The 12,430-nt window shown below is 42.4% G+C and overlaps 1 protein-coding gene across 2 annotated transcripts in view; it reads right to left on the reverse strand.

The window, feature by feature from the left end:
• Window positions 1–11,872, reverse strand: part of tfeb (transcription factor EB) — a 158,554-nt gene extending 146,682 nt beyond the window's left edge. For both annotated transcript variants that reach the window (XM_072278685.1, XM_072278684.1), the window contains exon 1: window positions 11,707–11,872. The gene's annotated coding sequence lies outside the window, so the exon portion shown is untranslated. The remainder of the gene's footprint in view (window positions 1–11,706) is intronic.
• Window positions 11,873–12,430: the final 558 nt, after the last annotated feature.

The following is a 12,430-nucleotide window of genomic DNA, read 5'->3' on the forward strand; positions in this document are numbered from 1 at the left end:
TCAATAGTGGGAGGGCTTTATCCATGATTGACTGGGCCATATTCACTACTTTTTATAGGATTGTCCATTCAAGGGCATTGGTGTTCCCATACCAGGCTGGGATGCAGCCAGTCAATAAACTCTCCACCACACATCTATAAAATTTGTCAGATTTTTCAATGCCATACTGAATCTTCACAAACTCCTCAGGAAATAGAGGCTCTGCCGTGCTTTCTTCATAATTGCACACGTGCTGGGCCCAGGACAGGTCCTCTGAAATGATAACGCTGAGGAATTTAAAGTTGCGACCCTCTCTACCTTGGGTCCCCCGATGAGGACTCGCCAATGGTTTTCTTTTCTTGAAGTCAATAATCAGCTCCTGGGTATTGCTGATATTAAGCAAGAGGTTGTTGTTGTGGCATCATTCAGCCAGATTTTCAGTCTAGCTCCTATATTCTGATTCGTCACCAGCATTAATTCAGCCTATGACAATAGTGTCACTAGCAAAATTAAATATGGCATTGGAGCCATATTTAAAGACCAGCTGCACAGAGAATAGGGCAGGTGTGTTCCAGTCAGAGGGAAGGTATAAGAGAACCTTGGATGTTCAGAGAGGTGATGAATTTAGTCAAGAAGTAAAAGGAAAAGTATGAAAAGCATAGGAAGCTGGAATCAAAGAGCCATTCATAATTATAGAGAAGCCAGAAAAGAACTCAAGAGGGAATTAGGAAAGCCAGGAGGGGCTATGAAAGCCCTTGGCAAGTAGGATGTATGCCTTCTATACATACATTAGCAGCAAAAGGATAACTAGGGAAAGTGTTGGATAAAAGGCAGAACATTTGCTTGGATGCAGAGTATGCAGGTAAGATGCTTATTGAGTACATCAGTATTTACCAAGGAGAATGACATGGAGGATAGGGAGATCAGTGCCAGGCATTTTGATTTGCTCAGGCATTTTGAGATAAGGAAACTGGAGCACATGGAGAAAACCCAAACGTTTCTTGGGGAGGACGTACAAACTCCTTACAGGGGATGCTGGGATTGAACTCCGAACGCCAACCCCCCCCCCCAGCCGTAATAATGTCACGCTAGTCGTTACGCTACCATGTGGTACTTCAAGTTCTTAATATCCAGCAGGATCTTGTGATCATAAAAAAAAACACACTTAAAAAGGACAATAACACTTTCAGTTGACTCCATGAATCCATCACCAGCTTACTGGATCATTAGACCTCCTTGCTAAAACCCACCACACTTGGGACTCAAGTTAGGTATCAGCCTCAAAATAGCCCTTCTCCAAATGGCTGCTCCACCAGAGATTGCCTCCATTTTATATTTTGTATCTTCTTGCTGGGCCTATTAAACTGCTTTAATTGCTTTAACTTTATCACTGGGTAAATCTTCAGAACTGCTGAATGAGTCTGCTCTTCCACCACCCCAACCGCCCCCCCCCATCCTCAGCTTTTCATTATTTGTTGCTTGTGTGGGCTTTGCACAATGTAACAGTGTATTTACTGTATACAGTGTCAGTACTGAGGATGTAACAAGTAGATTAGGCCAGAAGGTGAAAGCTTTTTCAAGACACTGGTTGGTAGATGTCAGGATATCGAAGAATCGCGTGGTGTTGCGGTAACACAGGAAGATGGCACTGAGGTAAAATGTTGAAGATTGGTGGAAAGGTTTAGAAAGGCCAGATGGTCTACACTTACTCCTAATTCTTATGTCATGTTCAATCGATGCAGATTTTCAAGGTAAAAGAAGTGATCTTATAAAGGTGTATAGAATTATGAGGGACATAATTATGAGGGATGTGGCCTTTTCTAAACTGGGGTAAGACAATATCAGTTCAAATAAAGGCCGTGCAATTGGGAGTTGATTGGGAGTGGCCGTTTGCAGACAAAGCAAGTGAGAGGCTTTTAAAAAGTGAGATAAGGAGAGAGCAGGGCCAGTGTTCCTGTTAGATTGAAGGGCAAGGCTGGCAAGAGTAGAGGGCCTTGGTAAATGAGTGATATTGAGGATCTGCTCAGGAAGAAAAGGGCATCTGTCAGGTATTGAGATGAAGAATATAATGAAGATATGAGAACACTTGAAAAAGGAAATTAGAAGAGCAAAAAGGGTCTCAAGATGTTCCAACAGATGAGATGAAGAAGAATCCAAAAGGTTCTGTAAGTATACTAAAAGGTCAGTGGGGGAGAAGGTAGGTCCCCTCAAGAATCAACCTGGAGTGATGGGGACTGGGTGGGGTCTGAAATCAGTACTTCTTGCCCATATTTACAGTGGAGAAGCACATGAAAGGTCATGAGTTTTTGATATCCTACAGCATATCAACCTTATGAAGGAGGAGGTATGGAAGGTCCTGGAACAAAATAGGAAGATTGTTAGGGCCCTGGCAGAGGTAAAAGAAAAATGGAAGCTGTGCCTTTGTTTCAGAATGGCAGCAGGGACATGACAGGCTGGTGAGCCTTACATTAGTGGTGGAAAGTTTTTAAGAAGGTATTCTGAAAGACATAATTTACCTACATCTGGAAAGAGAAGGTCTGATAGAAGGGATGGCTTTTTATGTGAGAAATCATCGGACAAGAATTTGAGCTTTTTGAAGAGGTAGCTAGGAAGATTGGCAAAGGCAATTGAGATGGTCTATGTGAACTTTAGCAAAGCCTTTGACAAAGTCTCACATGGTTTGCTGGTCCAGAGGGTAAGAGCACATGGGATTAAGAGTGAGCTAACCAATTTGATAAAGAGTTGGCTTGGTGATTGGAGGCAGAGGGCAATAGTGGAAGGCTGTTTCTCAGAGTAAAGACCTGTTACTAGATGTGTGCCCCATTGTTTGTCATATATATTAATGATCTGGATGAGAATATCGGTGGTATAATTAGTAAGCTTGCAGATGACGCCAGAACTGATGGTACACTAGACTGTGAAGACAGTTATCCAAGGTTGCAACAGGATATTGATCAATGGAAAGTGGGCAAAGGACCTTGTCCCTTTGTCACAGAACAAAGTGGTGCATTTTAGGAAGTTAAACCAGGGCAGGAGATACACAGTGAGTGGCAGATCCCTAGAGGGCATTGTTAAACAGACAGATCTAAGGGTACAACGATGCAAGTCCCTGAAAATAGCAAGACAGCTGGACAGGATGGTGACAAAGGCACACTACATGCATGCCTCACCAGCTGAGGCACTGAGGATAAGAGGTAGGATGTCATATTACAGTCATACAAACCGTTAATTAGACCACACTTGGAGTATGTGTACATCTCTGATCAAAATACTGCAGGGGAAAAAGTGATTAAGTTAAATTGGGTGCAGAAAAGATTCACAAGGATGTTGTCCGGATTAGAGGGTTTAAATTATATGGTGGGATTGGATAGGTTGGGTCTGTTTCCCTGGAGCAAAATTAGGCATGATAAAATTATCTGAGAGGCATAGATAGTGTTGATAGCAGTGTCTGTTTCTCATGGTAGGAGTATCCAAAACCAGATTGCATAGGTTTAAGATGAGAAGCAGTCGGCTTAATTAGGTGTAAAATTTTCACACAAAAAGTAATTAGTATCCAGAATGAGATGCCAGAGGATGTGGAGGAGGCAGAAACAGTAACAACATTTGAGAGGCAGCTGACCAACTATTGGAATGAGCAGGGCATAGAGGAATATGGACTTAATGCAACAAAGAGGAATAAGTAGAGAGATAAGCCTGATGGTCATTGTGGACACAGTGAACCAAAGTCTCTTTCTATGCTGTACAACTCTACAACTTAATCCACCTCCCCCATTTAATTTCTAAACCACCTACCCTTATCCTGAGACTATGACCTCTGGCCCTAGACTCACAAACCAGGGGAAAATATCCTCACCCCCTTCCACCCTGTAGGGGCCTATAACAATGGATTAGCCTTATCCATTATTTGTGTTTCTTCTTTAAATAATAACGTTATTTCCTCAGGCAAGACTTTCCTTTTTGAAATGTATGATATTCATTATTACATTTTATTTCTCCATTTTTTTTCTACTTTCACATTTGGTTGAAATTTGAATACTTTCCCAACAACATATCATATACTTATCATTCCGTAATTTGGTGGATGTGTTCTGTCTTTCTTCATAAATATTGCACCACCAGTCCTCTGGCATTATTGAATGAATTATTAACCATGTATAATATTGCCTCTATTTCCTCTTCTTAGATTCTTTTAAAATGTATAATGGAACTCTTCTGAATTAAAGTTCTATCCTTCTTCACATTAGGCCAGTTCATTAAATATTTAGGGTTTTTTTTAATTTTAATTACTTTAAATGTTGTATACAATCAGTGGCTCTCCTATACCTAATAAGTGGCCACTGAATGTATGTTTGTGGTTTACTGTTGCTATAGCCCATCCACTTAAAGTTTTGTACACTCATCGCACTGTTGTGACATATGCTTATTTGAGTTACTGTCACCTTCTGGTCAGCTGTCTGGCCATTCTCCTCTGACCTTTCATGAACAAGGCGATTTCACCCGCAGAACTGCCACTAACTGCATATTTTTGCTTTTCACACCATTCTCTGTAAACTCGGGAGACTGGTGTGTATAAGAATCCCAGAATGTCAGCAGTTTCTGAGATACTCACCAATCCACCCTGTCTGGCACCAACAACCATTCTACTGTTAACATCACTTTGATCACATTTTTTCCCCTTTCTGGTGTTTGGTCTGATCAACAACTGAACCCTTGACCATGTCTACGTGCTTTTATGCACTGAGTTACTCCCACATGATTGGCTGATTAGATATTTGCATTCATGAGCAGAAGGACAAGTGAACCCAATATAGTGGCCACTGAGTATATCTCCCTGGTAAATGAAGCAATTATTAAATATTTCCGACATTTCTTTATCATTCTTTATTATGTTTGCTTGCCCATCTTTCAGTTGTCCAATTCCTGTTTTTATTTTCATAATTTTAGCTCCCATGCTTACAGTATGGATGATTTTCTATTTTGTTCAGTATTCATTGATCATTTTACACCATAGAATCTCTTGACAATCTCTGTTAATTGCTTTGTATTGCTCTCTGTTATGCTGCCTCCTGCTGTCTACGTATTTAGTACTTAATTTCTTTAAATTTAGAATTTTTTCAATTTTCTACTCATCAGCAATGTTTCACTGGAAGTTAAGTTACTCCCGATTTTTAGTAAGCTACAATTTTCCTGAGCAAATTATCCAATTCTAAATATTTCTCATTCAAATTCTAAAAGTCTTATTCAATATATTTGCCTCAAGTTATACTCTAAATATTAGAGATGTTGCTACTGCCTCGCACTCCAGTGACCCAGGTGTGATTCCGATCTCACATTGTCTGAGAAGTTTGCAGACATCTTCCCTGTGACCATGTGCATTTCCCTAGGTGCTCTGGTTTCCCACCACATTCCAAAGGTGTAGGTTCATTGGCTACAGTTTTCCCTTCAGTCTACTCTCTCTCTCTCTCTCTCTCTCTCACATGCCCTGTCACCGTGTATTGTTAGGTGGTAGGGCATACGAGAAAGTTTAGGCTGGAAGGAAAGATAAAGGACCTAGTGCTTTCCGAGCATATATGATGAATAACCTCTTCTCAAGCTTCAAGGCGGGTACAGGTATCAATTTTAACCAACGTTTCAGTGACAAATTCTGCCATCTTCATCCGGGATGGTGCCTGGGCATATCTAGTCCGGTGGTACTTATACCCCCGTCGTTCCAATCAGGATTGACTGGTTGGAAAGCCAAGAAGAGTTTATTTGTTTGCAGTGATAACATACACTAGGAGAATGAGGCTGATGGGATTGATCCAAGAGCTGGCGTAAGTTTAAGACTTAAAACTCGATGATCCACATGGACTTGTTTTGTATGGTAAAGAAATGTGAGGAAGTTAATGATCACATTTGGCTTTTATCCAGTTGGTTAGCCTGACACACCTCAGTTTGTTATACTAATATCCATGATTGCTCTCAAGCTGAATATTCCCCTACTTTTACCTGCATTTGGGCATTCCCCACTAAGAAAGCAGTTCTGTACACAGGATGGAGAACACGAGAGACTGCAGATGCTGGAAATCTTGAACAAAACAGAAACTCAGCAGGCCGGATAGCATCAAGGGGGAGAAATAAGTAGTCAAGGTTTCAAGCTGAGCAGTGCTGATGAAAGGTCTCAGCCTGATAATGTCGAATGGTCATCTCCCTCCACTGATGCTGTTGAGTTGCTCCTGCGTTTTGCATGTTGCCTGTATGCAGGAGTATAGGAACTCCATTTCCTTGCTCCAGTTATTTTGCTTTTCCACTCATTTCCTCATTTCATTGGCATCTTTCTTTCCCTCATCTTCCTTTCACTGTTCAGTCATTGAAACAGATAGACCTTTGTCTGGTGCAAACTAGAAATAATTCAAACCCAACTGAAATAAATAAATAAAGAGAAGCGCTCAACAAACCTTTTGCAGAGAGAACAAGGAGAAATTGTTCTCAGTGGCAGTGCTGTTAATAACCAGGAACACAGATTTAAGGCAATTGGCAAAAGAGATGGGCTAAGACAGGACTTACTGTTTTAAGTACACTTTTTGAGTTGTTGTGATTTGTAGAGGGCAGTTTGTAGTCCATTCCACCCCCCCCCCACCAAAATGCATCATCTGACAGCAATAAGGCAAACAGAGACTTGGGAGGACAGGTAGATACAGTGGATCCCTGAAAGTGGCAACACAGGATGGTGAAGAAAACATTTGGCATGCTTGCCTTCATCAGTCAGGGCACTGGGTACAGCAGTTGAGACATCATATTGCAACTGTAGAAATCATTGATGAGATGCAGAGGGTGATGCATGTATGGAACAAGTTGCCAGAGGTAGTGGTTGGGGCAGGAACGATGGGTGATTGATAAGTTTGTGGCCTAAGGTAGAAGGAGTCAATTTTAGAAAACCTAGCACATTTATTTTTCAACATAGTCCCCTCCTACATTTACACACTTAGTCCAGCAGTCGTCAAGCATACGGATCTTGAACCTCCAGAAAGGCCCACAGCAGGGGTGATTGATAAGTTTGTGGCCTAAGGTAGAAGGCGATGAGTTATACAGCTCTCGTTACATGCACATGCAGTTCAACTCTTTGAGTGATTATGCAGAAAGTTTGAAGTTATTAACTCATCTCCTTCTACCTTAGGCCACAAACTTATCAATCACCCCTGCTGTGGACACTTTCTGGAGGTCCAGGATCTGTATGCTCCACGACCGCTGGACTAAGTGTGTAAATGTAGGAGGGGACTATGTTGAGAAATAAATGTGCTAGGTTTTCTAAAATTGACTCCTTCTACCTTAGGCCACGAGCTTATCAATCACCCCTCATACAATAACACTTAGAAGTACTGTCCAAACTGGTGACACAAAAGAGAGAGCAAACGCTGGAAATCTGGAGCCACACTCAAAAAGCTAGACGAACTCAGCAGGTCAGGCAGGATCCATGAAAGGGAATGGACAGCCAACATGTTGGGTCGAGACCTTCAACAGGACAAGTTCCAGTTGTCTAGCTCTAGGAGAGATGTCATTAATCTGGAAAGGGTGCATAAAGGAGTTACATGGATGTTACCGGGACTGGAGGGCTTGTGTTATAAGGAAAGACAGGGACATTACTCCTTGGAGCACATGGGATGGAGGTATGATCTTCCAAGGCATAGATAAGGTAGAGAATCATTGTCTGAGAGATTATGCAGATACAGGAAATTTAGAGCAACACACACAAAACGCTGCAGGAACTCAGCAGGCCAGGTAACACCTATGGAAATGAATAAACAGTTGACATTTTGGGTCGAGACCCTTAATCAGAACAGGGTGGATAGACATAGTCTTTGCTTTCCCTAGGCTAGGGGATTGTAAAACTAGAGGATTTAAGGTGAAAGGAGAAAGTCTTTCCCCACAGAGGGTAGTGTGAGATGCCAGTGGAAGTTATAGTGGTGGATCCAATTCCAATGCTTAAAAGATACTTAGAGGAGTACATGGGCAGAAAAGTTTGAGGGGGATACGGCCAAATAAAAGACAATAGGACTGGCTCAGCAGACATCTTGGTCAGCATGGCTGAGGCGCCTGTTCCTGTGCTGTATAACTTTGACAAGCAGAAAATGCTGGGGGGAAAACTCAGCAAGTCAGGCAACAGAGGTGGAAAGGGAGGCAGTCGTCAGATCTTCAGCCCTTATCAGAACTGGGAATGTAGACCTGATATCAGTCTTGTCCTTTCCTCCTTTGGCAGTAATCAAGGTTAAACTTGAAACAGTGACTACAGTTATGTATTTACATATTTTAATTTATTTATTTATTGAGATACAGCACAGAACAAGTCTTTCTGGCCCTTCGAGTCATGCCACACAGCAACTCCCGACTTAACTGCATAAAAGTCAAGGAAAGGGCATATAAGGTAGCAAAAGTGAGTGGGAAGTTGGATGATTGGGAAGTTTTTAAAATCCAACAAAAGGCAACTAAAAAAGCTATAAGAAGGGAAAAGATGAAGTACAAAGGCAGACTAGCCAATAATATAAAGCAGGATACTAGAAGATTTTTCAGTTATATAAAGAGTAAAAGGAAGGTGAGAGTTGATATTAGACCACTGGAAAATGATGCCGATGAGATAGTAATGGGGAACAAAGAAATAGCAGATGAATTTAATGGATACTTCATATCTGTCTTCACTGTGGATGATACTAGCAGTATGCCAGAGGTCCATGAGTGTCAGGGAGCCAGAGTGAGTGACATTGCTATAACAAAGAAAATAGTATGAGACAAACTCAAAGGTCTTAGGGTGGTTAAGTCACTTGGGTCAGATGGACCACATGCCAGAGTCCCGACAGAGGTTGCTGAAGAGATAATGGACGCATTGGTCATGATCTTTCAAGAATCACTCGATTCTGGCATGGTCCCAGAGGACTGGAAGATTGCAAATGTCACTTCACTCTTTAAGAAGGGAAGAAGGCAAAAGAAAGGAAATTATAGGCCAGTTAGCCTAACCGCAGTGGTTGGGAAAATGTTGGAGTCTATTATTAAGGATGAGATTTCGAGGTACTTGGAGACTAATGATAAAATAAATCAAAGTCAGCATAGCTTCTGTAAAGGGAAATCTTGCCTGACAATGCTGTTAGTGTTCTTCGAGGAATTAACAAGCAGGGTGGGCAAGCAGTGGATGTCATTTACTTGGATTTTCATAAGGCATTTGATATAGTGCCACACATGAGGCTGCTAAACCAGATAAAATCCTATGGCATTACAGGAAAGATACTGGCATGGATAGTGGAGTGGCTGACAGGCAGGAGGCAGCAAGTGGGAATAAAAGGGCCCTTTTCTGGTCGACTGCCGGTGACTAGTGGTTTTCCTCAGGGGTCAGTATTGGGACCACTGCTTTTCACATTGTTTGGATAATGGAATTGATGGTTTTGTGGCAAAGTTTGCAGATAATATGAAGATAGGTGGAGTGGTAGGTAGTGCTGAGGAAACAATGTAATTGAAGCATGATTAGACAAATTGAAGAATGAGAAAGAAAGTGTCAGATGGAATACAGTGTTGGGAAATGTATGATAATGCATTTTGGTAAAAGTAACAATAGTGCAGACTATATCTAAATGGGGAGATGGTTCAAACATCAGAGGTGCAGAGGGGGTTAGGAGTCCTCGTGCTAGACTCCCAGAAAGTCAATTTACAGATTGAGTCTGTGATAAAGAAGGCAAATTCAATGTTGGCATTTATTTCAAGGGGAATAGAATATAAAAGCCAGGAGATAATGCTGAGCTTTTACAAGACACTAGTCAGGCCACACTTAGAGTATTGTCAACAGTTTTGGTCTCCATATCTCAGATAGGATATGTTGTCATTGGAGAGAGTCCAGAGGGGGTTCACAAGGATGATTCCAGGAATGAAGAGGATAGCATATGTGAAGCGATTGGCAGGATTGGGCATGTACTCACTGGAATTTATAAGAATACAGGGGGATCTCATTGAAACCTGCTGAAAGTTGAAAGGACTAGACAAGGTGGATGTGGAAAGTATGTTTCCTCTGGTGGGTTTATCCAGAACTAGACGGCACAACCTCAAATTGAGGGGCAACCCTTTAGAACAGAGGTAAGGAGGATTTTTTTTTTGTCAAAGAGTATTGTATCAGTGGAATGCTCTGCCACAGATAGCTGTGGAGGCCAAGTCCATGCGTAGATTTAAGGTGTAAGTTGACCATTTCCTGATTGGTCAGGGCATCAAAGGATATGGCAAGAAGACAGGTGTATGGGGTTCAGTGGAATCTGGGATCAGCCATGATGGAATGGCAGAGCAGACTCAATGGGCTGAATGGCCTAATTCTGCTCCTGTGTCTTATGGTCTAACTTCAGCCTGATCACGGGACAATTTACAAAGACCAATTAACCTACCAACTGGCACATCTTTGGACTGTGGGAGGAAACCAGAGCACCCGGAGAAAACCGCACTCGGTAACGGGGAGAACGTACAAACTCCTTACAGGACCGGGTCGCTGATACCGTAAAGCGTTGTACTAACCACTAAGCTACTGTGCCGCCTTTGTCTACTCAGCCGAAACCTTCTAAACTGGACGCAAAACAAAACAAATCCCGCTGCACTGTTACCAGATCAGGGCAGCTCTCCCCGGTGTTCAGATCCATATTTATTGCTCAACTGATACCACCAAGATTAAATTACAATAACACAGACCGCAGTCTTTTTACCAGAAATTCCTATTCACGCCACTCATTCGAGTTCACCGCTTATCATACCAACAAACACATAATCATGAAATAAAGCAGAGCTGCAGCAATCATTTCGTCCACACAAAAAAAATCATTTTTCACGTATTAGGTGTGTGTCAAGCAGTGCACGTATCCTTTGTCCCAAAACATTGTTTTCTGAAATTAAATCTAATTATTTTTGTCCCCCCAATCACGTGACTATGTGTGACCTGTGGTCTGTGAAGTGCGGTCGTCGCGTTTGCTTCGCTTATGAAAGTGTCCGGCTGCCGTTCAAAAGTATTCAGATGGTGAAAGTTGTTAAATAATTGTAAAGGCTTTGATCTCATTATCAATGCAGCGTGCAAGATATTCCGGCGTTTTTGTGACCTCCGACAGACAGCCCGGACCTAAATATTTCATCAGGAGGGCGAAAAAAGTTTTTGACAGCGGGTATTTTAATAAAAATCAAATTAACTTTCGGCAATTTGCGGGACGGAGCGGGCGCGGGAGGACTGTGTCATTCGCAGAATCTCCAAACTGGCTGTCCTTGAGTTCTATCGAAGTCTCCTTCGAGTAACATCTGTAGAGGTCGCTGCCTTCCACAGCCTGGATGATTGCGAGCCATCTTGCGGAATATAAATAGTCCACGTTCCAGCTTTCGGGTTTGTAAACAGTAGCGGATGAAACAACACAAGGGGAACTCATTTCTCAATCTCCTCCTCTCTTAACTTTCTTTCACTCGCGTTGTAATTCTTTGAAAACTGCGGTGATACAGTTATGTATCCTGTACGTTAAGCATTCGGCCCGTTTCTAAAATTTGTCTCCCTCCCTAAGAGGTCTATCTCATTTGTAAATTTACCATAATGTTGCGGAACAGTTGAAGGCAATAGAAAAGTAGGTCTAAATATAAAGGCTACTCCCACTGGCAATGTTGTAACGGCATTAGTCAGAAATGTCGCTTGGGTGGGGAATGTAACAGTTTCTGTTCTCAGTACTGTTGTTAAATTGTACAGAAATCACTTACCCACTGACGGTGAAAACTCCCGGTCCGCTGTTTGATGCCTGGAGTTCTGATTCGTGTCGCACCCGGCCGGGGATAGTGTGTTTTTCAGTGAAACTGACGCAGATTTCACTCCCTCCAGCTGATCGGAGTCAGTTCCAGCCACCTGCGCTCTCGACTGACAGCCCGGCTGCGGCTGTGGCGAGGGATTTTGGGGATTGTAGTCCAGTGGTAGCGCAGAGTAAAGACAGAACAATAACAGGGCGCAATTAGGTGGCGTCTTTGACGTACTGAAGTGCTTGGAGGCATTTCACCGGAGCGTGAATAGGCAAAAGGTAACACCGATTCCACACGTGGATGATTTTAAAAAAGTATGGTCGGGGGTAGTAAAGGCGAGAGAGAGAGAGAAAGAAAAGTCGACGTGCTAAAGGAAGAAATTCCAGAGTTTTGGAATTGAAAAACCACGTCGTAATGCGGTTGCATTTGGATTTTGAAGGGACAGAACTGAGGATAATGGCTTTTAGTTCGTGGAAATGCCTGGTCGTTCCGTACTTCATGTCAGACTATTAGTCTGGAATTTGGGAACGGTAAAGGGGTTAAGAGAGGTGACAGTAAGGGAGAGCCGGGTGTCATCGGCGTAAATCTGCAGAGTGTTGTGTTGGTAGAATGTTCTCAGGTGGGAGTGTGTAAGTGTGAAATCCGCGGAGGTGAAGCCTCGATCCACGGGGGACTCTCGAAGTAACCGCAG

The sequence above is a fragment of the Mobula birostris genome, chromosome 14 (assembly GCF_030028105.1).
Source record: "Mobula birostris isolate sMobBir1 chromosome 14, sMobBir1.hap1, whole genome shotgun sequence".
Lineage (NCBI taxonomy): Eukaryota > Metazoa > Chordata > Chondrichthyes > Myliobatiformes > Myliobatidae > Mobula > Mobula birostris.